The 26,195-nt window shown below is 40.4% G+C and overlaps 1 protein-coding gene and 1 pseudogene across 1 annotated transcript in view; one reads left to right on the forward strand and one right to left on the reverse strand.

The window, feature by feature from the left end:
• FBXL17 (F-box and leucine rich repeat protein 17) overlaps positions 1-26,195 on the forward strand; it is a 991,300-nt gene that overhangs the window by 488,907 nt on the left and 476,198 nt on the right. The gene's annotated exons all lie outside the window — the stretch shown is intronic.
• On the reverse strand, positions 11,570-12,007 carry LOC143940055 (ATP synthase F(0) complex subunit C3, mitochondrial pseudogene; annotated as a pseudogene).

Genomic DNA, 26,195 nt, shown 5'->3' on the forward strand with positions numbered 1-26,195 from the left:
GGGCCAAGTCCTGCTGTCTGTATCAATGGACGCTGCAGCAGGACTCGGGAGTGAGCCTGCACGAATGCCCCCAGGGAAAGTGCTTCTTCCGTTTGAGAAGAGGAGGAGCCAGGAGTGTCGTGGAGGGACCTTAGAAGAGGAGGATTGTGGCCACTCTGTACAAAACCCTTGCACAGAGTAGGTAAGTATGTTTGTTATTAAAAAAAAAAAAAAATGAAGCTTAAAAACCCCTTTAAAATGTATTGATATGGCATATTTCTTGACGAAAAACCCTGGTTTGAGCTATTGATCTCAAACTAATGTTCAAGTCTTCTGTTTTTATTTTTTTCTTTGTTGCACTAATTATGAAACATTGGAACTTTACAGTGAACCTAAAACTGGGGACGGGATTTGGGAAAAAGCAAAGCACAGCCACATTAGTGTTTTAGTTGTGTTGCATGCAAAACTTACAAGGTATTATTTTATTGAAAGAGATGTTGATGTTTGGAATAGACTTCCAGCAGAGGTAGTGCACCAACAGTAGAGGTCGACCGATATATCGGCCGATATTTGCCGTTTTTTAAATAATCGGCATCGGCCGATTGTGCTGATAAAAAGCCGATTTAGAACAGCGGGACTTTGAAATGACTTCTGTAATAGAAGTCAGTGTAAGTTGCCTGAGTCATCATAGAAACGTCTTCCTCCTCTCTGGGCAGGCTGCCAAGAAAAGAACAGAAAGATACAATGTTTACACTTGAATGAATGAAGTCATCTGTATGTGTAGAAGTTCTCAGTTTAACCATTTAAAGACTAAATCTTTTCTGACACTTGTTGCTTACAAGTAAAAATCCTGTATTTTCTGCCAGAAAATCACTTGGACCCCCCCAAAAATTATATATATTGTTTTAGCAGAGATCCTAGGGAATAAAATAGCGGTTGTTGCAATATTTTATGTCACACGGCATTTGCACAGAGGTCTTTCAAATGCATTTTTTGGGGGAAAAAAATACACTATTTTAAAAATAAAATAAAAACAGTAAAGTTAGTTTTTTTTCGTCCAAAAGTTTTCACTACCCGTTTTTATTTAATATATAGTTTTTTTTTTTTTTTTTTATCTAAATCATACATACAAGTAAACTGATTGGAGGTTTGTTTTGTTTAATAAATGTTTAAATGTAAGAAATCTTCTGTATCACTTATGAAGGCTGCTTTCACACTGGAGCGGGCAGGCGTTGATGGTAAAACGCTTTTAAAAAGTTTTAGCGGCTCTTTACCATCATTTTAGAGGTGCTATTTGGCTGCTAGTGGGGCACATATAACCCAGCTAGCGGCCAAGGAAGAGGTTAAATGCGCCCATGAAGCACTGCTGCCAAATCGTATTGCATGCGCTTCGGCAGTGGTGCCCATTCATATCAATGGGCAGGAGTGGTGGAGGAGCGGTATACACCACTCCAAACGTGCTGCTTGCAGGACTTTTTTTTTAAGATCCTGCCAGCGCATCGCCTCAGTGTGAAAGCACTCTGTCTTTCACACAGACTGCAGGGAAGCCATTTTGCAGGCACTTTACAGGCGCTATTTTTAGCCCAAAAGCGCCTGAAAAACGCCCCAGTGGGAAAGGTGTGTTAGATCAAGGGGGATTGAAAAAAAAATAATAAAAAAGGAAAAAAATAAATAAATAAAATAAAATCGGCCTAACATATCTGCCCAAAAAAATTGGCATCATATATCGGCTATCGGCCGCCATGATTTCTAAATATCGGCATCGGCCAGAGAAAAACCCATATCGGTCGACCTCTAATCAACAGTATGTCAATTCAAACATAGATCTATACTCGGACCACTTGGCCTTTTTTCTGCCATCACTATAGCATTTCTATGCATGTGCTGCGTCAAAATAGAGACCATGGTGGTGGCATTCTCAGGCACTGTTATAGGTGCAAGGTGTAAAACGGGATTCAGATGCCATGGTGAGTGCAGAGGGGTGCCCATTCTTGAAGGTGAGAAAAGGTTGCAGGGACAGTGTTGAAAGTGGGTTGGAGTAGTATTGGGAAAGATGAGGGTGTGTACAGGTGATGAGAACAGGGGTGTGAGCAGACGCAGTTGAGTGGGCAGGCAATGTGTTGAGGAAGGGGGTGCAGGTATGGTGGGGAAGGGAGGGTCAAGCCCTATGGTCATAGTGGGAGAGGGTGCAATCTTGGTTTTGCGTACAGGGATCTGGGGGGAAAGCATGCAGGCACAGTGGATAGTGTGGGGTTGATGCAGATTGGGTAGCAGGATAAAAGAAAAAAAAAGTCAGTTGGAAATGTGTGGGTCAGGCATGGTGGGGAGAATGCAGGCTTCTGAATCCCCACTGGAGCATAAAGACAGACATGACCTGTGGCAAACAGAAACAAATCTGGTTTAAAAACATGTTTCCTTTATTTTTTTTACTTGTAAATCATTCATTCAATCATAACTCTCAACATTCTTTTCCTCACTGATTGTTCTTAAACATCAAAGGTCAATGTGGAAAGCCCCATATGAGGAATTTGAATCTTATCCTTTGCAACATTAACTCCTACCAAATATCCACTTCCTATTATAGTTCTCTACTAAGCCCAAAAAAAAAGAGATATGTGCTGCTGAAATCACTCTCTAAGAAGGCTGTTAGCCTTAAAAGAGAAGTAAAGAGGTTTTTTTCCCCCATTTATACTTACCTAGGTGGGGGCATCATTAATCCCCTGGAGCCTCTACACTGAGAACCGAGTGAACGAACACCGCTGATCACTCTGTTTTCAGAGCAGAGGAACTCTGAACACCAGCTCTTTGCTCTTCTCCCTCCTCGCTCATTGGAGTGCTGAGCTGTGGAGAGGTGGGGAGAAGTCATCTCAGGCTTTCAGCGGCTCGCTGAGAGGCTTAGACGGGTGTCAGTCCAAACTATTTAGTATGCATTTCAATCTGTCATTAACCATAATCCAGTTAGTGCTTGACTAACTCCAAAAGGATTGTCAATTTATTCCGACATCTCACTATCACAATTCTGTTGGAAATATTTGAAAAAATAAATAAATACCCATTTCTTTAGGTACAGTGGTAAACCTACTATGATGTAACACATCCTCTAAGATTTTTTAAAATACTTATGAGAATCACTTATACTGCTGTTGGAACACAATACCACTGGAACATGTAACATGTTCCATTCAGAAACCATGAATCAGACCAAGTGTCAGAAACCATGAATCAGACTGAGACAGAAGTACAATTAAATCACACTTGTTTATTAATAAAAATAAAAAGGTAAGTAGAAAAAGTGTAGTCAAGCATAGCCAGAGTCCAGCCAGTCCAAAGTTCAATAACCAGATCGGGTAATCAGCCAGGCCTGAAGTCAGGGATCCAAGTAGAGCAACTCCAAGCAGGATGAGGAGCCAGGAGGGATGTCAGCAAGCCAGTCTTGAAACAAACCGCAGGAGATGGTTCCTTGTGATGTGACCAACGCGGCAGAGGTGAAGTGAGCTGGAAGGCTTTAAGTAGGCAGGTCAGGCGAGCATCATCGGGAACAGCTGGTAACTGTGGAGACAGAAGAGAGCTTGCAATTAGCCGACAGCTGAGCGGCCAGCCTAGAGAAGGAAGGGCTAAGCCAACCCTGACACCAAGACAGAAGTACAGTTAAATCATACTTGTTTAAGAATAATACATAGGTAAACTTAGTCAAAACATAGCCAGAGTTCAGGAACCGGAACGGATAGTCAGACAAGCCAAAATGTCAGGGAGCCAGAGATGAGCGTAGGAGGACAGCAAGCAGGATGTGGAGCCAGAAGCAATGTCAGCCAATCAAATCTTTAACAGGAACACAGGAGAGCATCTCTAGAGATGTGACCAAGGCGAGGGCAAAGTTCATCTGGGCTGGACGGCTTAAGTAGGCAGGACTGACAAGCAGGATATCATCAATAGGTGGGTACCTGTGGAGAGAAAGGAGATGGCAAGTAGCCGACAGCTGAGTGACCAGCTTTGAGAAGGAAGGGCTGAGCCCAGCCCTGACAGTTCCAAAAGGTGAACTAATCCTTTAACCTGGAATCTCCCAGAGCTAGACCTGGCCTATGAGGCAAGCTCCATTGGAGAGAAGCTAATACTGTAGTTAAGAGCAGCTACTTCATTATAAGATGACCTTTTATTATGATTAAAACTGACAGAATATAGAATTTGGAGCAGCTGCGGCTCCATAAATATTCTGAAGCATGGCAGCCAATCGGCTTCTGTCTTTAGCTTGTAAGTTAAGGTTTGAAAATAAACGATCAAGGCTATTGGTTTGCCATGCACAGCTGCTCCAGTTTTGATAAATCCTCCTCACTGTTCAAATTTCATACAAACAAATGCAAAGTAAAATTGTCACATTAATATCTACTCTGTTTCATTTATCTTCAGATCAAAAGAATAAACTATGATCTAAACATGATGTATGTGATGTCACTTAAAGTTGAACTAAAACACCTGAGATACACATCAGCACCTTCCATTGATGTGTTGGTTACATCACTGGCCGCTGACATATTCTCGTTGATTGGATGGCAGGGGACATGAACCTACACTTGTGCATGGGAGTCAGTCATGTCGGCACAGCCAAGGTGCACTGGGAATGCATGCTGAGCTGTGCAGACTCATTTAATTCATTATGATTCATGATGTAATCATAGTATAACTGCAGTGGTTCATATACATTTGGGTATTATGTGTGTAGCACTCCTTCATTGGCTAGTGTAGGTAAAGACTGGCCTAGAAGGTGGGAAGCAGCCCATAAATATTCTGAAGCCTGCCATTGTCTCAGCTAGGCTCAGCTGCAGACTTCAAGTCAAGCCAGAAGCAGCATGTTGATCGGATAGGCCAGTGCAGCAGCTTTCTGGATTCTAGGAGCTACCTAAAGGGATTAAGTGAGTACACATCAGCAATCAGAGCCAAAGGAAGAGAGGACAGTGTAGTGCAATTCCACATGTGTCTGGGATAAAGGGAAAGCTTTAGTATCGTACAAGACAGCCAGGAGCACCCCAACATTTCTACTTTGGGTCTAGAACAGCCATGTGCCATGCAATACAGCCAGGTGCTTTCATTTTTAGCATTGCATTTTTATTTTTGTTTCAGCTGCACCATTACTCCCACTGGTGTGCAGCATAGTTCAGTTGAACTTCATCAGCCAGAGACTAGCAGTTCCTTAATGGTTTGCTTTGTGTTTACAAGCTTTCTTCAGTTCTGGGCATCCCATGTACCCCCAATCCCTATCCGAATTCTTAATTCCCAAAATAAACACTAAAACCCCCAGACTGTTTCATAAGCTAACTGGAGTGTTTAGATATTTGGGAAATTATTTTTGTCTGGCTGTGTGTGTTGTGTGAGGGAAATGGGCCCAAAGTCCAGCGGTTTCTTCTGGGATAATGTTATATGTGGATATTATGTGTTACCATCCATCTATTTTTATAAATATTGTAGGGGTGTTTTCTACATGATCTAAAAATTCAGTGCATACACTGAACTTATTTTTTAGAATGCGGAATATGCATAAGTTTACAGAATTTATTTATTATGAAATTTGTGTTGGATTGTTGAAATCATCTATTTAACAGTTTTATGTGAAAGGGAAATCTGTAACCCATTTTTTTTTCTTTTTTACTTTTGAAATATGTGACAAAAAATTATTTCCACTGGCAGAGAAACACCATTATCTGTGTTGTAGTATGTGATCAGTAAGAGAGCCAAATGTCAGGTACTTTGATGTACCAGTAGAAAAATAGATTAATTTATTTCCAGCAATAGTGTTTTTTCCTTGCTAGACAGCTATTTGTTAATGTTAGCACTTGATGAAGAAAGCTTTATTTGAAAGTTTGAATTCCACTGCTCCAGTGGTTGCAAGCAAAAACAACTATCATTTCATCATGCTTTACCTGTGACTTGTCATCATTTTATACCTAAAACTAAATTCTGAACAGATGTGGAAAAAAATCCCACTAATGAATGTAGCTGTGTGTTCCTTTACATTGATAGAACTTGAAATCTGGGCAACCCCTTCCCAATAGAGTTTTATCCTCCTGGTAATCCTCGAATTGCATACAAAAAAAAAAGTCTTCCTTCTATTTGACTGCAGAAAGAGGGTTTCTTATTGTTAGAGACCTAACTTGTCCTGAGGACTCCAGCCACATGTATTGATGTCACAAAGAGTGGCAGTGGTGGGCTCAAATTGCAGCAGTTGATCACTGATTGTCACTCTTCTAAAACATGCTGCCCGTGATGGTGGACTTGGGGAAGTAAAAACTGCTTTAGATTGTGATTTTGGGACTCTTGCAGAAAGAAACATGGGAATGATGGGAGCAGTAAGGAGCTGGGAGATTACATGTTCCCCAGAGATGGTATTTAAATATATTTGTGCATACATTTAGCATTGTAGCTGAGTTTGACTTCATATCTAAACTCTGTTATCCCTTTTAAAGCAGAACTTAAACTGGGAGAGGCAAGTGCAGCACTGAGAATCTGGCTCTGCCACATGCACGTGTGCTTAAAGTAGAACGTTGGGCTAGAACTAACCTTAAAACTGCTCCACTCTCCTTATAACACCTATACTAACTACTCCATAGAAGGAAAATGCATACTTGTATATTCTCAGGGTGCTGCGGTCCAGTCATGTGATTTGCTTCTAGTGGCCAGCTTCAGGGGAGAGCAGAGACAGGTGACAATGGATGCCCGGTAGTAAGCCTATACAGGTGACATCACTGCACAGGCATTCCCTTTGTTATAGGTGTTCTCTCCCCTGAAGCCAGCTGCTGGGGAGATCTCTTAAACAGATTTGAGCGTTTTGAGAATAGGTAAGTATATGCAACTTGTAGTTCGTATTGGAGTTAGAAGGTGGGTGGGAGCCATTTTATGTATAGTTTTAGTCCAGACATGTACTGATGAAAGGTACATTTTAATGCTTGAACACAGTTTTGTAACTTTGACATGTGTTGGTACAACTGCATATCATTACAGCTACTTGGTGTATCCAGACAAATTATGACTTACTTCTTCAGACAAATTGGGTTTTCATTTGGTGGTTAAATGGTAGTGTATATCTCCTGATTGTTTATTTTTTGAATTATTAGAATTATTATTATCAAAGGAAAACTGGTGCACACAAGCAAATAATATTTATTTTTAAATGTAGCTGTATATTTCATGCTATTACCATAACCTACCTTCAAACAACCTAAAATTATCCTGCTCCTGTCAATTGCAGTGACACCATATATGTGTAAACACACTGTTACTATATATATATATATATATATATATATATATATATATATATATATATATATATATATATATAAATATAGTGAGAGCTCAGTGTTGGAGGGGGGGGGGGGGATCTGCAGCCTTCGTGACAGCTCTCTGTGTAAGGTAGATTTTACAGAGAGCTGTCACTGATCCCCCAAAAAAGTACACCAAGCACCACTGTCACACCTGACCCCATGCATGTCATTGTCCCCATAAAACATCTGTACCAGCGCACAAAACAGCTGTCATTCTTCATTTGTACCAGTGCACAACACATCTGCAATAGTGTACCATTGTGACATCAACATCTGTCAGTGTTCACCTCTGGCCGATCAACATCTGTCAGTGTACCAAAAGGAGGGGTTGGGGGGATTTGGGACTTTAAATGAGGTGTGTGGGATCACACAGATCCATCCCTATCTATACGCAAGAAACAGAGGTTTTGGGACTTTAAATGAGGTAGATCTAGCATGGATAAAAGATGAGTCAATGTAACAAGACATGTTTTAATCATTTAAAAAAAATGACATAGCAATATGAGTACATACATAGTAAATAGGCATAATAATCACATATTATTGACTAGATATTCATAAAAAACAATCATAGAAAATTAGAGATGACACAGTGAGGTATCAGATAATTGTCCATAGTAAATAATCGCTTAAAAAACAGCAAGGTGGGGTATCTTGGGAGTGGATGAAATAAAACCATCTAAAAAGAAAATGGTGTATCAAAATTGGCCCGACAACTTTTGTGGTTTCCTACCACATCATCAGGGATGAGTGCACCAATATATGTAAAAAAGCATAAATAAATGATATGGTCCACACTTACACCCCAAACCAGAGGGAGACTATATATATAAAGGAGGGGAGAAATAAACTAATCCCACAAAGTACTTACATGTCAAATATGTCTAGATCATGGGAACGTGAGAACTGGTGGCTGCTTAAAATGTTCATCCCGAGAGCTGAGGAAGGGGCCTGCATCAGAGCCGAACTCAAACAATGATCTGTCAGTGTACCAGTGTCCCACCAATAAATACAAAGTTTAAATTGTCCCCACCCCCCTCCCCTTGTGCTTGCACGCAAAGGTAAATGCACATGCTGGTCCCATACACATACTTAACCACTTCCCACCTGGCCAATGTACATATACAGCCAGGTGGGAGCTCTCTACTTCTGAGAGGACGTTCAGGAACGTCCTTCAGAAGGAACGGGATCGCGCGGGCGCGATCCCGATGTGCTTGTGTCACCCGGACACGGCGCATCTCGGATCGGCAGGAGGGCTCTGTCATTGGCCCTCCTGATCACATGACGGCTGTGTCCAATCACGGCCGTCATGTGATGTAAACAAACAGCCGGTTGCTAGGCAATCAGCTCTCCTCTCCTCACACGGAAGTCGTCGCTGAGGAGAGGAGAGCAGATCGCTGCAGCCGGCTGGTGATCAGTGAGTATGAGCTGTTTTTACAGCTTTTTACTAACTGATCACCAGTCTAGTGTAAACACACATCACCACACAGTGTAAACACACATGTCACCACACATGTCCCCAAATAATAAAAAGACATGTCCCCAAATAAAAAAACACATGTTCCCCACATATGTCCCACTAAAATCACATGTTCCAATGATTATCTGCGCACACATGTACAGTGCCTTGCGAAAGTATTCGGCCCCCTTGAACTTTTCAACCTTTTGCCACATTTCAGGCTTCAAACATAAAGATATAACATTTTTATTTTTTGTGAAGAATCACCAACAAGTGGGACACAATTGTGAAGTGGAACGAAATCTATTGGATTTTTGAAACTTTTTTAACTAATAAAAAAATGAAAAGTGGGGCGTTCAAAATTATTCCCCCTTGCGTTAATACTTTGTAGAGCCACCTTTTGCTGCGATTACAGCTGCAAGTCGCTTGGGGTATGTCTCTATCATTTTTGCACATCGAGAGACTGAAATTCTTGCCCATTCTTCCTTGCAAAACAGCTCGAGCTCAGTGAGGTTGGTTGGAGAGCGTTTGTGAACAGCAGTTTTCAGCTCTTTCCACAGATTCTCGATTGGATTCAGGTCTGGACTTTGACTTGGCCATTCTAACACCTGGATACGTTTATTTTTGAACCATTCCTTTGTAGATTTTGCTGTATGTTTGGGATCATTGTCTTGTTGGAAGATAAATCTCCGTCCCAGTTTCAGGTCTTTTGCAGACTCCAACAGGTTTTCATCCAGAATGGTCCTGTATTTGGCTGCATCCATCTTCCCCTCAATTTTAACCATCTTCCCTGTCCCTGCTGAAGAAAAACAGGCCCAAACCATGATGCTTCCACCACCATGTTTGACAGTGGGGATGGTGTGTTGAGGGTGATGAGCTGTGTTGTTTTTACGCCAAACATATCGTTTTGCATTGTGGGCAAAAAGTTGGATTTTGGTTTCATCTGACCAGAGCACCTTCTTCCACATTTGGTGTGTCTCCCAGGTGGCTTGTGGCAAACTTTAGACGAGACTTTTTATGGATATCTTTGAGAAATTGCTTTCTTCTTGCCACTCTTCCATAAAGGCCAGATTTGTGCAGTGTACGACTGATTGTTGTCCTATGGACAGACTCTCCCACCTCAGCTGTAGTTCTCTGCAGTTAATCCAGAGTGATCATGGGCCTCTTGGCTGCATCTCTGATCAGTCTTCTCCTTGTCTAAGCTGAAAGTTTAGAGGGACGGCCAGGTCTTGGTAGATTTGCAGTGGTCTGATACTCCTTCCATTTCAAAATGATCGCTTGCACAGTGCTCCTTGGGATGTTTAAAGCTTGGGAAATCTTTTTGTATCCAAATCCGGCTTTAAACTTCTCCACAACAGTATTACAGACCTGCCTGGTGTGTTCCTTGGTCTTCATGATGCTCTCTGCACTTTCAACAGAACCCTGAGACTATCACAGAGCAGGTGCATTTATACAGAGACTTGATTACACACAGGTGGATTCTATTTATCACCATCAGTCATTTAGGACAACATTGGATCATTCAGAGATCCTCGCTGAACTTCTGGAGTGAGTTTGCTGCACTGAAAGTAAAGGGGCCGAAAAAATTTTGCACGCACCACTTTTCAGTTTTTTATTTGCTAAAAAAGTTTAAATTATCCAATAGATTTCGTTCCACTTCACAATTGTGTCCCACTTGTTGGTGATTCTTCACAAAAAATAAAATTTTTATATCTTTGTTTGAAGCCTGAAATGTGGCAAAAGGTTGAAAAGTTCAAGGGGGCCAAATACTTTCGCAAGGCACTGTACGTGATCACCTGCACACATATGTACATGATCATTTGCGTACATATGTCCGTGATCACACAAACCAATTATTATACACTTAACGGAATTTTTTTACCAAAGACATGTAGAAGAATACATTTTGGCTTAAATTTATGACAAAATTTGATTTTATTGAATTTCTTTTAAAATAGAAAAAAGAAAATATTGTTTTTTTTTCCAAATTTCCGTTTTGTTTGCGCTTATATCGCAAAAAATAAAAAACGGAGTCGTGAATAAATACTACCAAAATAAAGCTCTATTTGTGCGAACAAAATGATAAAAATTTTATTTGGGTACAGTGTAGCATGACCACGCAATTGTCATTGAAAGTGCGAGAACGCTGAAAATTGGGCTGGGAAGGAAGGGTGCGAATGTGCCCTGTATTGTAATGGTTAAACAGCACCATACCTGAGGTATTGCCGTGAACATTAAAAGAGCTACAGAAGAACAGAACATCAGAAGAGCAATAATTCTAGCACCAGATTTCCTGTGTAACTCTAAACAGGTAACTGATAAAGGGCTTTAAAGCTTCACCCATAGAGATATGCAAATACCGAAGTTTGGTGCCATTTCACACACGTGATATGCTTGGTATCTATTTGCCTGGTGCAACAGAATATTTAATATTTTATCTATTATATATAAATATTAATTGGGTATTATATTGTTTCTTTGTGCATCGAATTTAATTAAAATTAATTTATGCTTTAGTGTGTAAACTTGAGTTCGAAAAAACTGCTGCGCAAATACCGTATGACATTAAAATTTGCAAAATCCACCATTTTATTCTCTAGGGCAGTGATGGGGAACTTTTTTGAGCCCGAGTGCCCAAACTGCGACACAAAACCAACCTATTATTTTTTTATTTATTTTTTTTATTTTAGTTTTACCATTTTTAATTAAAGGACTTTGGAAATATGGTACATTTTCCTTTACAACACAACATTTCTTGGGAGCCACAGTAAAATAATGTTTACAGCTGTTCACTCGAATTCCCAGCCTTCCATTCCCAGCCTCATTTACATGGCGAATAGGATCAGGAAAGCAACCATCAAACAAAACAGACCCATAGCTTCAGACAGAGCAATTCCCAAGATGGTGTATGAGAACAACTTCTGCTTCAAGGAATGATTTCTTGCATAACCAATAATGAAACTGTTCCATTAACAGCACCAGAGTCAGCCAGCACTAGAGTCATTCATTGGTGCTGGCAGCATCAGCACCAATGAATTTAGCAGCAGTATCAGTGTCCCTACCTGCTGACTGCACTGGTCTGAAATACCCTTAGTACTAGCTGGGTGCATATATATTGTGTCCCACTGTGGAGTGTGTTTCCCCTTCCAATTCACACCTCTGGCTGGGTCAAAACTGATGCAGAAATTGGTCTGTACAGAGCCTTGGACCCAGCATGGATCAGAGAAGGGGTAGAGACGAACTTTCGCACAAGCATGCATGATGGAGGGAGGTGTGTGTGTCCTTTAGCAGGGAGTCAGGTCATGGCTCAGCCCCTTGGCACCAGCGGTGAACTGAACGGAGAACTGAACCAACTTTTTTTTTTTTTCAAAATGCCATCACTGCAATTAGTAACAGCCACAGATAATGGCCGCAAGGGCCTCGCCAATCCCAGCGACACAGCAATAGCACTTCCTCTAAACAGATGTCTTCTCACTCTTTGTTGGTTGTGGCGACACTCACAACAGGCACTGCAGGGGCAGTATCATCGCAGCCGCTCTGTCCCTTGGCTCACAGCATGCTGCTCCAGTCTTTCTCTCTGCTCCCCCCCACCCCCAAAGCACCATGCCCCCTTGTTGGGGACATGGGCCTCTAAAAGACAATCCTGACCGGTGGTTGTCAGTGTCTGCGGGCAGGGGGATTTTCGTAATCTGAAAGATCCCGCCCCCCTTGTGAATAGGTATCGGGTACGTTGTACCCCTATCCATTCACCCCAAAAAGCAGTGAAATGTAAAAAGAAAAAGCAAGTTGCCCATTTTGAGGGCATGCAGTCTGGTATGGTTCATGGGGGGAGCTCTGTCGTTCCCTCCCTTTCCTGACCTGTCGGGCTGCATGCTCAACCCGCTCCTTAGCAACCAGCTCTATATAGTGACTGTAAAAAAAACAAAAAACACACAAGTCACAAAACCCAAATTGCGTTCGAATCTCAGTAAAAACATGGTTATAAAAACGCAGTAAGCACAGCAAATAGCATTGTAGAATTGCTCAAAAGTAACATGCTTAGATGTGAATCAAGTCTTAACTAGTTAAGGACTGAGCCTATTTTTCAGACTTGGTGTCTACAAGTTAAAATATTTTTTTTTTGTTTGCTAGAAATTACTTAGCATCCCCAAACATTATATATATTTTATTCAGACACCCTAGAGAATAAAATGTCGACTTACGTATGTGTTCGCTTTTTTTCTGTTAAGAAGCTCAGTAGGATGGGACACTTGAATTTGTTTTTTATTTTTTTTTACTTTTTTTTTTACACGGTCCTTTTAAAAAATACTCGTTATCCACCTCACAGGGGAAAGGACACTATTGTCTCTGCTGCTATCAGTGGGCCTAGTAAGCGGCAGAGACGACCGGAGTGCGGCGGACCCTCTCCCACCCACGATAAAAGTGATTTTGTGGCGATTACGCCATAGAGACCACTTTTATCTGAAAAATTAATGTCCGCAGTTGAAGAGGATATTCGGGGTTATGGCAGCTATCTGCTGCTATAACAATGGTATTCCACTTCAAACAGCTGCTATATAATGATGGCGGGTGGTCCGTCCGCAAGTGGATAATGGCTGAAGGTGCTACTTGGGTTTTGCGCTTCTCTATGCGGTTAGTCTGTGAAAAAGTCTCACACATGTGGTTTTGCCATACTCAGGACAGGTAACAGAATGTGTTTTGGGGTGTAGTTGAAGGTATGCACATGCTATGTGTGAGAAATAACTTGTCTTTTGTGGAAATTATAAAAAATAAAAAAATTCTTAATTTTCAAAAGAATTGTGGGAAAAAATTACAACTTCAAAAATCTTGTCATGATTCTTACTAAATACCTTGGACTGTCTACTTTCCAAAAAAGGGGTCGTTTGGGGAATAGTTGTACTGTCTTGACATGTTAGGGCCTCAAGAAATGAGATAGGCCATCGGCACATCAGGTGTAATCAATTTTCGATGATTGCCACTATAGCTTGTGGACTCTATAACTTTCACATTGCCCAAATAATATGCGCTGATTTGGGTAATTATTACCAAAGAAATGTAGTAGTATGTTTGGTCAAAATTTTATGAAGAAAAATTACTTATTTGCAAAAAATTTTTTAACAGAAAGTAAGAAAAAAAACATTTTTTCCCGAGATTTTTGTTCTTCTTTTTCATTTGTAGCACAAAAAAAATTGCTGATTAAATACCACCAAAAAAAGCTCTATTTGTGTGAAAAGGTGTGTAAAATTAGTAATTCTCATTCAAAGAGGGACAGTGCTGAAAGCTGAAAATTGGTCTGGAAAGGGAGGAGGTGAAATTACACAGTATTGAGGTAGTTCAATTCATTGAATGTGCACCAAACAAATAAAAAAATTAAAATGTCTTACTGTATGCAATGCATTAATTGTGCTCCTGTCCCAGTACAAACTTCTTTTCCCCAGAGGTAAGTTGCTGAGAAGTACTCCTGGCCTGACACACCCCCTGCTAAGTCAGATTTCTTGCAAATAATTGAAGAACTCTGGACGGCCGCACATCCAAGATAAATTCAAATGCCTTTTATTTGTGAAGCATTATCACACAAATCTGGGTCACAGCAAAGCAACAATAGCTAACGCGTTTCACACTACCAAAAAGTATATGCCGTGCCTGCACCTGGGTTTCTCCATTCCTGGAGGGGCTATTTTCTTGGATTTGTGGACTTACGTGGAGCAGTGGTTCTCTCACTTAAGTCAGATTTCTACCTGGTGCACACAATGAGATTATTGGACAAATTATTGTCCTTTTTTTTTTTCATGCTAATCTCAGATCCAAAATTAAAAGTTTAATAACGTTAAGAAAATTCTTATATGACAGAATAACAATTCGGAAGTGATGTAATGTGTTTTGTATTTGTATTGTATTTTTGAATGGCAACTGTACTGATTAAACAAAAGCTCATGATCTGGTATTGTACGAGAAAAAAATGTTGTGCTTGTCACATCGGATAATATCTGATGAACTGTTTCGTGATCGGCTCTCTAAACCTGTGTACTAATGATCAGATTATCGTACATACCGCTTTGAAAGCGGTATTTTTTGTTCGATTTTCTGATTGTGTGTATGAGCCATTACAGCTTTGCAATCAGCAAAGCTCACTCTTTTTGCTTGCTGATTGCAGAACTCTAGCTTTAACTAAGCAGGTGTCTGACAACTGCACAAAGATGCTTCTTTGCAACTATTTATGGACACAAACCAATACATATAGTCTAAATGACCTAAAAGTCATTAATATTCTGTTTTCACTTTTTTTCATGTAAGCAGACACCTAAAGCTTGGTACTCATTCCATACGTTTTTCTTTTCGTTCAACCCAATGTGCTGAATGAAAAAAGAACCTGACAGATCACTGTACTAACACAAGCTGCTGTGCTATTATGTTCTAACAGGGGACCACCCCCTGCCAGAGCACACCGGTCAGCCATCTGATTGGATGGTATTCGCGTAATTGTTTTCCAGCATGCCTATTTTACAGAAGCCAGTCGCGAGCCTTCTGTCGGACAGGGAGCTATACACATGTTCTGAAAGTTGGCCGGTTGCTGCCTTGTTCAAGATTTATTCATGCAACTGTGTGAACCATTAAATACAAGACCGGTAGATAACTGGTTTCCTTGCTTGGCTTTCCACCTTCTATTGTCACCTCTCAGCTTCTGACTGCTTACTGAGCAATAAATTAACTTCATCATTAGCCCAGTGAGCAGGCAGGTGACCCAAGAATCTGTAAAACTGAAAAAAAGGACTAACTGTGTCAGAGGTGTATGCTATATATTTAGAGTTCTACCTTAATTTAGCTCAGAGGAAGGTAATGCATTTAAATATAGATCAGGTAGACTCCATCGTGAATTGTGCGCAGTCTTCCAGCAGAGTTCCTCATCATTTTCAGAATTTTTTTTTTATTTTTTATTTTTCTATTTTGATTTTTTAACAGATAGGGATATTTTAAAGATCATCATTAAATACGTGGGGGTTATTTACTAAAGGTAAATCCAATTTGCACTTGGAGGTGCAGTCGTCGTAGACCTGAGGGGCACATGCAAGGAAAATAAGACAGCATTTTTGCTTGCACATGATTAGATGATAAAATCAGCAGAGCTTCCACTAATTTCAGATCAACCCCTCAGATATACAGCGATCTACAGCAACTACACTTACACTTGTAGTGCAAAGTGGATTTGCCTTTAGTAAATCAACCCCACCATGGTTTCATTGTTCCATTTTGTGACTAAACTAGCAACAAACTTTTACTTAATGTGAAATTTCCTCCTAGTAGTTCCGCTAATTTAGTTATTCTGCATTTGAATGATTATTTTGCTAGCATAACAAATGACAGAATACAAACCTTTCTTTTGTTTTGTTTAACAAAGTGTGTTTCTTTTCTGCCCTCTGTGATGCCATGACATTCCAAGATTACATTTGCAGCCAAAGCATTCTTAGAAAATGACTAAATAGATCATCACTTTGTTTACACAAGGAAAGTGGCTAATAGATTTTTGTGGCAATGTTTTCCTAGTCAGCAGGTTAACTGCTAGATCAACATAATTTGGCATTTTATGCACAGATTTCGCAATTATGCCCATTGAAGCCCCTGGGTCTTGGTTCTCTCTTGTTTTATGATGCTTTGGACTGAAGAAGTCGAATTCATTTCTGTGCTAAACATTGTTCTTATTTCTTTTTTTGTCTTGCTAAACTGCCTATATGCAAAAACTCAATTTTAACCACTTCCCGACCAGCGCACGACGATGTACGTCGACAGAATGACACGGGCAGGCATATTGGCGTACAGGTACGTCCAATATTCGATGCCGCCCTGCCATCGGGAGCGCGTCACTGGCGGCGCGCTCCCACGCTGGTCGGGACCCCCATGAGTCTGGTCGCGGGACCCGCGGACTCGATCGCCGCGGGCATCCCCGCGATCGTCTCACGGAGCGGCCGAATGGAGGAAATGCTGTGTAAACAACATTTTTCCATTCTGCCTAGCAACTAGTGACGCTGATCTCTGCTCCATGTGATTGGAGCAGAGATCAGTGTACACTAAATGAAAGCCCAACCCCCCCACAGTTAGTAACACACCCCTAGGAACACTTAACCCCTACACTGCCACCCACTGGTTAACCCTTTCACTGCCAGTGTCATTTACACAGGAATCACTGCATTTATATAGCAGTGATTACTGTATAAATGACAATGGTCCCAAAAATGTGTCAAAAATGTCCGATGGGTCCCCGACAATGTCGCAGTCACAATAAAAATCGCAGATCGCCGCCATTACTAGTAAAAAAAAAAATAATAAAAAATTATTAATAAAAATGCTATAAAACTATCCCTATTTTGTAAACGCTATAACTTTTGCGCAAACCAATCAATAATCGCTTATTGCAATTTTTTTAATCAAAAATATGTAGAAGAATAAGTATCGGCCTAAACTGAGGGAAAAAAATGTTTTTTTATATATTTTTGGGGGATATTTATTATAACAAAAAGTAAAAAATAATGCGTTTTTTTCAAAATTGTCGCTCTATTTTTGTTTATAGCGCAAAAAATAAAAACCGCAGGGGTGATCAAATACCACCAAAAGAAAGCTCTATTTGTGGGAAAAAAAGGACGTCAATTTTGTTTGGGAGCCACGTCGCACGACCGCGCAATTGTCAGTTAAAGCGACGCAGTGCCGAATCGCAAAAAGTGGTCTGGTCTTTGACCAGCAAATTGGTCCGGTCTGAAAGTGGTTAATGACTAAATCGATTCTGCCTCTTCAACTCTCCCAAGCCTCTGTATTACTTACTGCATCTCGTTAAAGGAGCAATAGGAAGTCTTGAGAAACAGAGGTGCAGATTGGCTTTTAGGCTCGATTCACACTAACGTGCTTCATGATGCATTTTGCAGAAATGCAGGGATTTTTTTAACATTTTTTTTTATGGAACACATTCAGATCAATGCATTTTTGCGCTCTGCATTTTTGGCAAGGGTCAGGAACTTTTTTCCCATAAAATGTTGTGTTTTGCATGTGACTTTAATGGACCCACTTCCAAAACAAAAACAAAAAATTACTGTGTTTTTCCTGCGTTATGAGTTTATTTATTTTGTTTACATTCACTGTATGTAGCTGGTTGTTAAGGAGCAGTCCTGGAAGCCGGTCACCACATTCCTTAACAACTGATGAGTCATCAGCTGTCAGCAGGCTTCCCCACTGACAGCTGAATGTAAAAAAAAAAAAAAACATTGTCAAAAATTCACAAAAGAAACAGCATGGGATTCACCCCCAAAGACAATACCAGATCCATTGGTGTACCTTTCCAAAAATGCGGCCGCAGGGAAACCACATGCTCTTTTTACCCAGGTGATAGCCCTGCAGTGCCCGCACCTGAAAATGTGTTGAGATGCATGAGAGGATCATTCAGAATGAATGGCAGACCCACACTAAGAGGAGTGTGATTTAGCTGTGGGTGGTTGCTGGTGCAGGAACAGATGGGTTTCCTCCAGCCACGTGCAGAGGTGTAAACCTAGGCTACAACCCCTCTCATACTGGGGCGCTTTTCAGGCATTTTAACTCTAAAAATAGCATCTGTAAAGTGCCTGAAAAGCGCCTCTCTCATGCCTCCCCAGTGTGAAAGCCCGAGTGCTTTCACACTGGGCCAGTGCACTTGCAGTACGGAAAAAAAGTCCTGCAAGCAGCATCTTTGGGGCGTTGCGGGAGTACTGCTGAATCGCCTGCAAAGCACTTTAGCGCTTTTCGGGTGCTATCGGGGCACATTTAACCCCTGCTAGCGGCCAAGGAAAGGGTTAAATGTTTCCCTCTATAGCACCCAAAAGGCGTCGCTAAGACTAGTGCCGCTTTACCGATAATGCCCCCTGGCCCCAGTGTTAAAGTAGCCTTAGGGGTGATTATAGCCTTTTTTTTATAAATTTTTTTTATTATTATGCCAAAAAATTATTGCTCAAAGGCCTTTTCAAATTTTTACAGTAATTGGGGAAGTGATAGATTATTATTTCCGTTTGAGAGTAGGGAATGACAACTGACAGGTCCAGCTATGTAATGCGTCCACTTTGAATGCATTAGTACTTATTGTAAAAATACATCTATTTGGAAGTTTTAAATAACCATTTGTTTAACTTTTTTTTCTGCTTTTTAAACATTTTGTGGTGTTTCAAACTGAGTGCACATTGATGCTATACATTTACGAATGTGCAACTTTAATGTCACCTATGTAGTACACAGATAAATCCATGCATGCAGGTCTCATGGTATAATTCCATATAATTCCATCTCAGCCAGTTAATTAATGTACAACCAATGTTTGTGACCAGACAGACATTTGGTTATTGCAGGCAGCACAATAAGTGAGGTCATTAAATTTAAGTTTGCATCTAATAGTGGTTAATTGGTCCTTTTTTTTTTTTTTTTTTTTTTTAAGCTTTTTTTTCTAATTTCCATCTTAAACCCTACTTTTCACCTACATACAGATGCAACACAACATTGTTGTTGAATTTGTTACAAAGACAAAGTAACACAGAAGCTATCTGATATGAATTTCTGATTCTCAGGTGACCCATCTCTTGGCATTTTCCTGCCCCAATACCTTGAACTGTAGCATATTTTCTGTATAGAACATATGTTTCATGGTTTGCATTGCTATTCACTGTAGAGAAATTATAATGCATTTATTATCCATGTTTATGCTTGAGTTGACAGGGCAAATGTATTTAGAACCTAATGTGAGGATGAAATATGCACAAAGTAAGGAAAAGACTAATTACACATGATAATTACAGGGGTTTATTACCAATTATGTAATTTACCTCTACTCTGAAGTAGCATTAAACATCTTACAGCTAATGGTTGCATTGAAGTTAACTGCTTTCTTTGCTTGTATTTTAAATTACGCCTCTTAAAAAATGATCTTAGGTTCAAACATTTGAATGTTTTAAAATGCCTGCATATGTTGAAACCCCAGGCAAGCATTTAAATTGAAAGTGAGCACAGCTTTCTCTTGACTTTCATATTATTATAAGGGATAATTATACATTTGTATAAGACTTCCTAAAGAAGAAGAAAAAAAAAACTCTAAGTCCACTTGCTTTCTAAACCTTTCTCTGAATTTTCCCTTAAACTCAGATTTGTGTTTTTTGTGCAGTAGGCATTTTAGTATATGTTAATGTCATGCTATAATATTGCCTGGAACCTCAGGAATGTGGCAAGATGCAACTAAAGATTTGAGAGAATGTGTTATTTTAGATGGCGGCTTATGCTACATACAGTCTATGGCTTATTATATACAAATTTATTTTTACTGTGTGTTAATTTTGCATACAAGAGCAACACATGAAACACCAAAAAGAGTTCTTTTAACCACTTTCAGACCGGACCATTTTGCTGGTAAATGACCAGAGGTCTTTTTACACTTTGGCACTGCGCTGCTTTAACTGGTAATTGCGTGGTCATGCAATGTTGTACCCAAACGAAATTTGCGTCCTTTTCTTCCCACAAATAGAGCTTTCTTTTAAAGGTATTTGACTGATTCTGCGATTTTTATTTTTTGCGATATAAACGTAAAAAGACCGCAAATTTTGAAAAAAAATGATATTTTCTACTTTTTGTTATTAGAAAAATCCAATAAACTCAATTTTAGTCATACATTTAGGCCAAAATGTATTCAGCCACATGTCTTTGGTAAAAAAAAAGTCAATAATTGTATATTTATTGGTTTGCGCAAAAGTTGTCACATCTACAAACTAAGGTACATTTTCTGGAATTTACGCAGCTTTTATTTTATGACTGCCTATCTCATTTCTTGAGGTGCTAAAATGGCAGGGCAGTACAAAACCCCCCCAAATGACCCCATTTTGGAAAGTAGACACCCTAAGGAAATTGATAAGAGGCATGTTGAGCCCATTGAATATTTTATTTTTTTGCCGCAAGCGATTGAATAATGACAAAAAAAAAATTTTTTTTTTTTTTTTACACAAAGTTGTCACTAAATGATATATTGCTCACACATGCCATGGTTATATGTGGAATTGTACCCCAAAATACATTCTGCTGCTTCTCCTGAGTACGGGGATACCACATGTGGTCGACTTTTTGGGAGCCTAGCCGCGTACGGGGCCCCGAAAGCCAAGCACCGCCTTCAGGATTTCTAAGGGCATACATATGTAATTTTACTCCTCACTACCTATCACAGTTTTGAAGGCCATAAAATGCCAAGATGGCACAAAACCCCCACAAATGACCCCATTTTAGAAAGTAGACACCCCAAGCTATTTGCTGAGAGGCATGTTGAGTCCATGGAATATTTTATATTTTGCCACAAGTTGCGGGAAAATGACAAACTTTATAAATTTTTCACAAAGTTGTCACTAAATGATATATTGCTCACACATGCTATGGGCATATGTGAAATGACACCCCAAAATAAATTCTGCTGCTTCTCCTGAGTACGGGGATACCACATATGTGGGACTTTTTGGGAGCCTAGCCGCGTACGGGGCCCCGAAAACCAAGCACCGCCTTCAGGCTTTCTAAGGGCGTAATTTTTTGAGTTCACTTCTCACTACCTATTACAGTTTTGAAGGCCATAAAATGCCAAGATGGCACAAAACCCCCACAAATGACCCCATTTTAGAAAGTAGACACCCCAAGCTATTTGCTGAGAGGCATGTTGAGTCCATGGAATATTTTATATTTTGCCGCAAGTTGCGGGAAAGTTACAAACTTTTTTTTTTTTATTTTTTTTTTTCACAAAGTTGTCACTAAATGATATATTGCTCACGCATGCCATGGGCATATGTGAAATGACACCCCAAAATAAATTCTGCTGCTTCTCCTGAGTACGGGGATACCACATATGTGGGACTTTTTGGGAGCCTAGCTGCGTACGGGGCCCCAAAAGCCAAGAACCGCCTTCAGGCTTTCTAAGGGCGTAAATCTTTGATTTCACGCCTCACTACCTATTACAGTTTTGAAGGCCATAAAATGCCAAGATGGCACAAAACCCCCACAAATGACCCCATTTTAGAAAGTAGACACCCCAAGCTATTTGCTGAGAGGCATGTTGAGTCCATGGAATATTTTGTATTTTGCCGCAAGTTGCGGGAAAATTACAAACTTTTTTTTTTTTTTTTTTTTTTTCACAAAGTTGTCACTAAATGATATATTGCTCATGCATGCCATGGGCATATGTAAAATGACACCCCAAAATAAATTCTGCTGCTTCTCCTGAGTACAGGGATACCACATGTGTGGGATTTTTTGGGAGCCTAGGTGCGTACGGGGCCCCGAAAGCCAAGAACCGCCTTCAGGCTTTCTAAGGGCGTAAATCTTTGATTTCACGCCTCACTACCTATTACAGTTTTGAAGGCCATAAAATGCCAAGATGGCACAAAACCCCCACAAATGACCCCATTTTAGAAAGTAGACACCCCAAGCTATTTGCTGAGATTCATGTTGAGTCCATGGAATATTTTATATTTTGCCACAAGTTGCGGGAAAATTACAAACTTTTATTTTTTTTTATTTTTTTTTCACAAAGTTGTCACTAAATGATATATTGCTCACACATGCCAGGGACATATGTGAAATGACACCCCAAAATAAATTCTGCTGCTTCTCCTGAGTACGGGGATACCACATGTGTGGGACTTTTTGGGAGCCTAGTCGCGTACGGGGCCCCGAAAACCAAGAACCGCCTTCAGGATTTCTAAGGGTGTAAATTTTTGATTTTACACCTCACTACCTATCACAGTTTTGAAGGCCATAAAATGCCAAAATAGCACAAAACCCCCCAAAATGACCCCATTTTGGAAAGTAGACACCCCAAGCTATTTGCCGAGAGGCATGGTGAGTATTTTGCAGCTCTCATTTGTTTTTGAAAATGAAGAAAAAAAAAAATAATGTATATTTTTTTTCTTTTTTTCAATTTTCAAAACTTTGTGACAAAAATGAAGGTCTGCAAAATACTAACCATACCTCTCGGCAAATAGCTTGGGGTGTCTCCTTTCCAAAATGGGGTCACTTGGGGGGATTTTGTGCTATCTGGGCATTCCATGGCCTCCGAAACTGTGATAGGCAGTGAGGAATGAAATCTAAAATTTACACCCTTAGAAATCCTGAAGGTGGTGCTTGGATTTTGGGGTACCGTACGCGGTTAGGCTCCCAAAAGGTCTCACACTTGTGGTATCCCCGTACTCAGGAGAAGCAACAGAATGTATTTTGGGGTGTAATTTTACATATAACCATGGCATGTTTGAGCAATATATCATTTAATGACAACTTTGTGCAAAAAAAAAAAAAAAAATAATAATAATGTATTTTTTCCACAACTTTTGTCAAAATATAAAATATTCCATGGACTCAACCTGCCTCTCAGCAAATAGCTTGGGGTGTCTACTTTCTAAAATGGGGTCATTTGGGGGGGTTTTGAACTGTCCTGGCATTTTATGCACAACATTTAGAAGCTTATGTCACACATCACCCACTCTTCTAACCACTTGAAGAAAAAGCCCTTTCTGACACTTTTTGTTTACATGAAAAAATATTTTTTTTTGCAAGAAAATTACTTTGAACCCCCAAACATGAAGTGTTTTTTTAAAGCAAAAGCCCTACCGATTAAAATGGTGGGTGTTTCATTTTTTTTTTTCACACGGTATTTGCGCAGCGATTTTTCAAACGCATTTTTTGGGGAAAAAACACACTTTTTTTTATTTTAATGCACTAAAAATCACTATATTGCCCAAATGTTTGATGAAATAAAAAATATGATCTTAGGCCGAGTACATGGATACCAAACACGACATGCTTTAAAATTGCGCAGAAACGTGCAGCGGCGACAAACTACGTACATTTTTAAAAGCCTTTAAATGCCTTTACAGGTGACCACTTTAGATTTACGGAGGAGGTCTACTGCTAAAATTAGTACCCTCGATCTGACCTTCGTGGTGATACCTCACATGCATGGTGCAATTGCCGTTTACATATGCCACCAGACCAACGCTTGTGTTCTGCGTTGCGCCTTAGCAGGGGGGGACAGGGGTGTTTTTTTTTTTTTTTTTTTTTTTATTATTTTTTTTGCTTTTTTATTTTTTTTTAAACTGTTCCTTTCATTTATATATATTTTTTATGATTTTTATTGTTATCTCAGGGAATGTAAATATCCCCTATGATTGCAATAGGTAGTGACAGGTACTCTTTTTTAAAAAAATTAGGGTCTATCAGACCCTAGATCTCTCCTCTGTCCTCAAAGCATCTGACCACACCAAGATCGGTGTGATAAAATGCTTTCCCAATTTCCCAATGGCGCTGTTTACATCCCGCAAAATCTAAGTCATGAAATGCTCGTAGCTTCCGGTGTCTTAGGCCATAGAGATGATTGGAGCCATTCTGGTCTCTGATCAGCTCTATGGTCAGCTGGCGGAACCACCGGCTGCATTCTCAGGTTCCCTGTTGGGACAGGAGAGCCTGAGAAAACCATGGAAGATGGTGCGGGGGGGGGGGGACATTCCCTCCCACTGCTTGTAAAAGTAGTCTAGAGGCTAATTAGCCGCTAGGATTGCTTTTACATAAAAGCCGACCGCTGGCTGAAAAGAATGATACCAAGATGATACCTAAACCTGCAGGCATCATTCTGGTATAAGCACTCAAAGTCCCGCAACATACCAGTATGTTGCTGGAACTGGTTGGGCATATATTGTATTTTTTTTTTCATGCAGCCTGTGGGCTGAACGAAAAAAAAATATTGATCGGTGGGTATGCCCACCATTAGATACCACCCTTCATCCACCCACTTTCTAATGGTGGGCATACATGCACCATTTATATATGCCGAAGCATGGGGGCATCCTCCCGCAAAAGGTAGGAGCAGATCGCTCCTCCACCCCTTATGCCCCCATGCTTCGGCATATATGCTCTTTTTTAACTGTGGTGGTGAAATCACCCCCGACAGTGCTAGAGTCGCGGCTTTATGTATCATGGGAGCAAACGCTGTTGCTGTCAAGATAAATAAATCCGCTCTGCAGCAGAATGGCGTACCTGCTAAGCAAATGATGGTTAACAATAAAACAAAGTAACATTACAGTATAACAGTAGGACTTACCATACCTGCAAAGCAAATACAAAAAAAATCGCAAAAAATAACACATTTAACACAATCTGTGCCTAAAATATATATATGCCGAAGCATGGGGGCATCCTCCCGCAAAAAAGTTATGCCGCGTACATACATTCAAACTTTTCCACGGGCAAGCCCTCCGGCGGAATTTTGACTGTATGTACGTGGCATTAGGAACAAAATCGCTCCTCCACCCCTTATGCCCCCATGCTTCGGCATATATGCTCTTTTTTAACTGTGGTGGTGAAATCACCTCCGACAGCGCTGGAGTCGTGGCTTTACGTATCGTGGGAGCAAACGCTGTTGCTGTCAAGATAAATAAATCCACGCTACAGCTGAATGGCATACCTGAAAACAAAAAATGGTTAACAATAAAACATTGCAGAATAGAATACAGTACAAAGGAGCAGAACAATAGAGAGAGAATAGAGAGAGAGAGAACAATAAAACGACAACTATTTTTGGTTTTTTTATTTTATATTTTTTTTGGTTTTTTTGGTTTTTTTACTTTTTTTTTTTTTTTTTTTTAACACTTTTTTATGTAACTTTAACACTTCTGTTGTAACGGTTCCAGCGGTTTGGGTCTCTCAAAATGTGATGGCATCTTGGGAGACCCTGTGAACGTGTGCCTAGCTTGTGCAATGCTGTACCCTACGCTAATACTCAACTAGTTCATGGTAGCGTTCAAAACACTCACCCTGACAAAGACCAGGCTGGCCAGGACAGCGGGGACAATAAGAACGGGTGTCACGCCTAAATCCGCGCTTTCTGCAGACACGACATTTTCTTTGGGGGGCTCGTTGGGTAGGGGTACTCGGGAGGACATAAGAATAATGCCTCTCATGCAGCCGGCTTACTGCATCTGGTAGGGGAAGGTGAGGTGGAGCACCGCCTGGATACAGAAGGGCTCTGACGATATCCTCCTGGAATTTGAGGAAGGATCCAGTCCGTCCTGAAGCTTTGTGTAGTACATAAGCATTCAGTATAGCCAATTGGAATAAATAAACAGACACTTTTTTGTACCAGCGTCTGGACTTACGGGCAACTAGATACGGCGCCAACAACTGGTCATTGAGGTCCACCCCTCCCATGTTAAGGTTATATTTGTGGACACAGAGGGGTTTCTCCACAATACCAGTCGCCGTAGGAATTTGGACCGTCGTGTCTGCATGAAGGGAGGTAAGAACGAAAACATTCTTATTATCCCTCCACTTCATAGCGAGCAAATTATTACTGCGCAAGCAGGCTCTCTCCCCCAGCCTAAGACGGGACTCTACAAGCCGCTGGGGAAAGCCCCGGCGATTAGGTCGCACGG

Source organism: Lithobates pipiens, unplaced genomic scaffold (genome assembly GCF_037356315.1).
Source record: "Lithobates pipiens isolate NorthernLeopardFrog02 unplaced genomic scaffold, aLitPip1_a1.2 Scaffold_3, whole genome shotgun sequence".
In the NCBI taxonomy this organism is placed as follows: domain Eukaryota; kingdom Metazoa; phylum Chordata; class Amphibia; order Anura; family Ranidae; genus Lithobates; species Lithobates pipiens.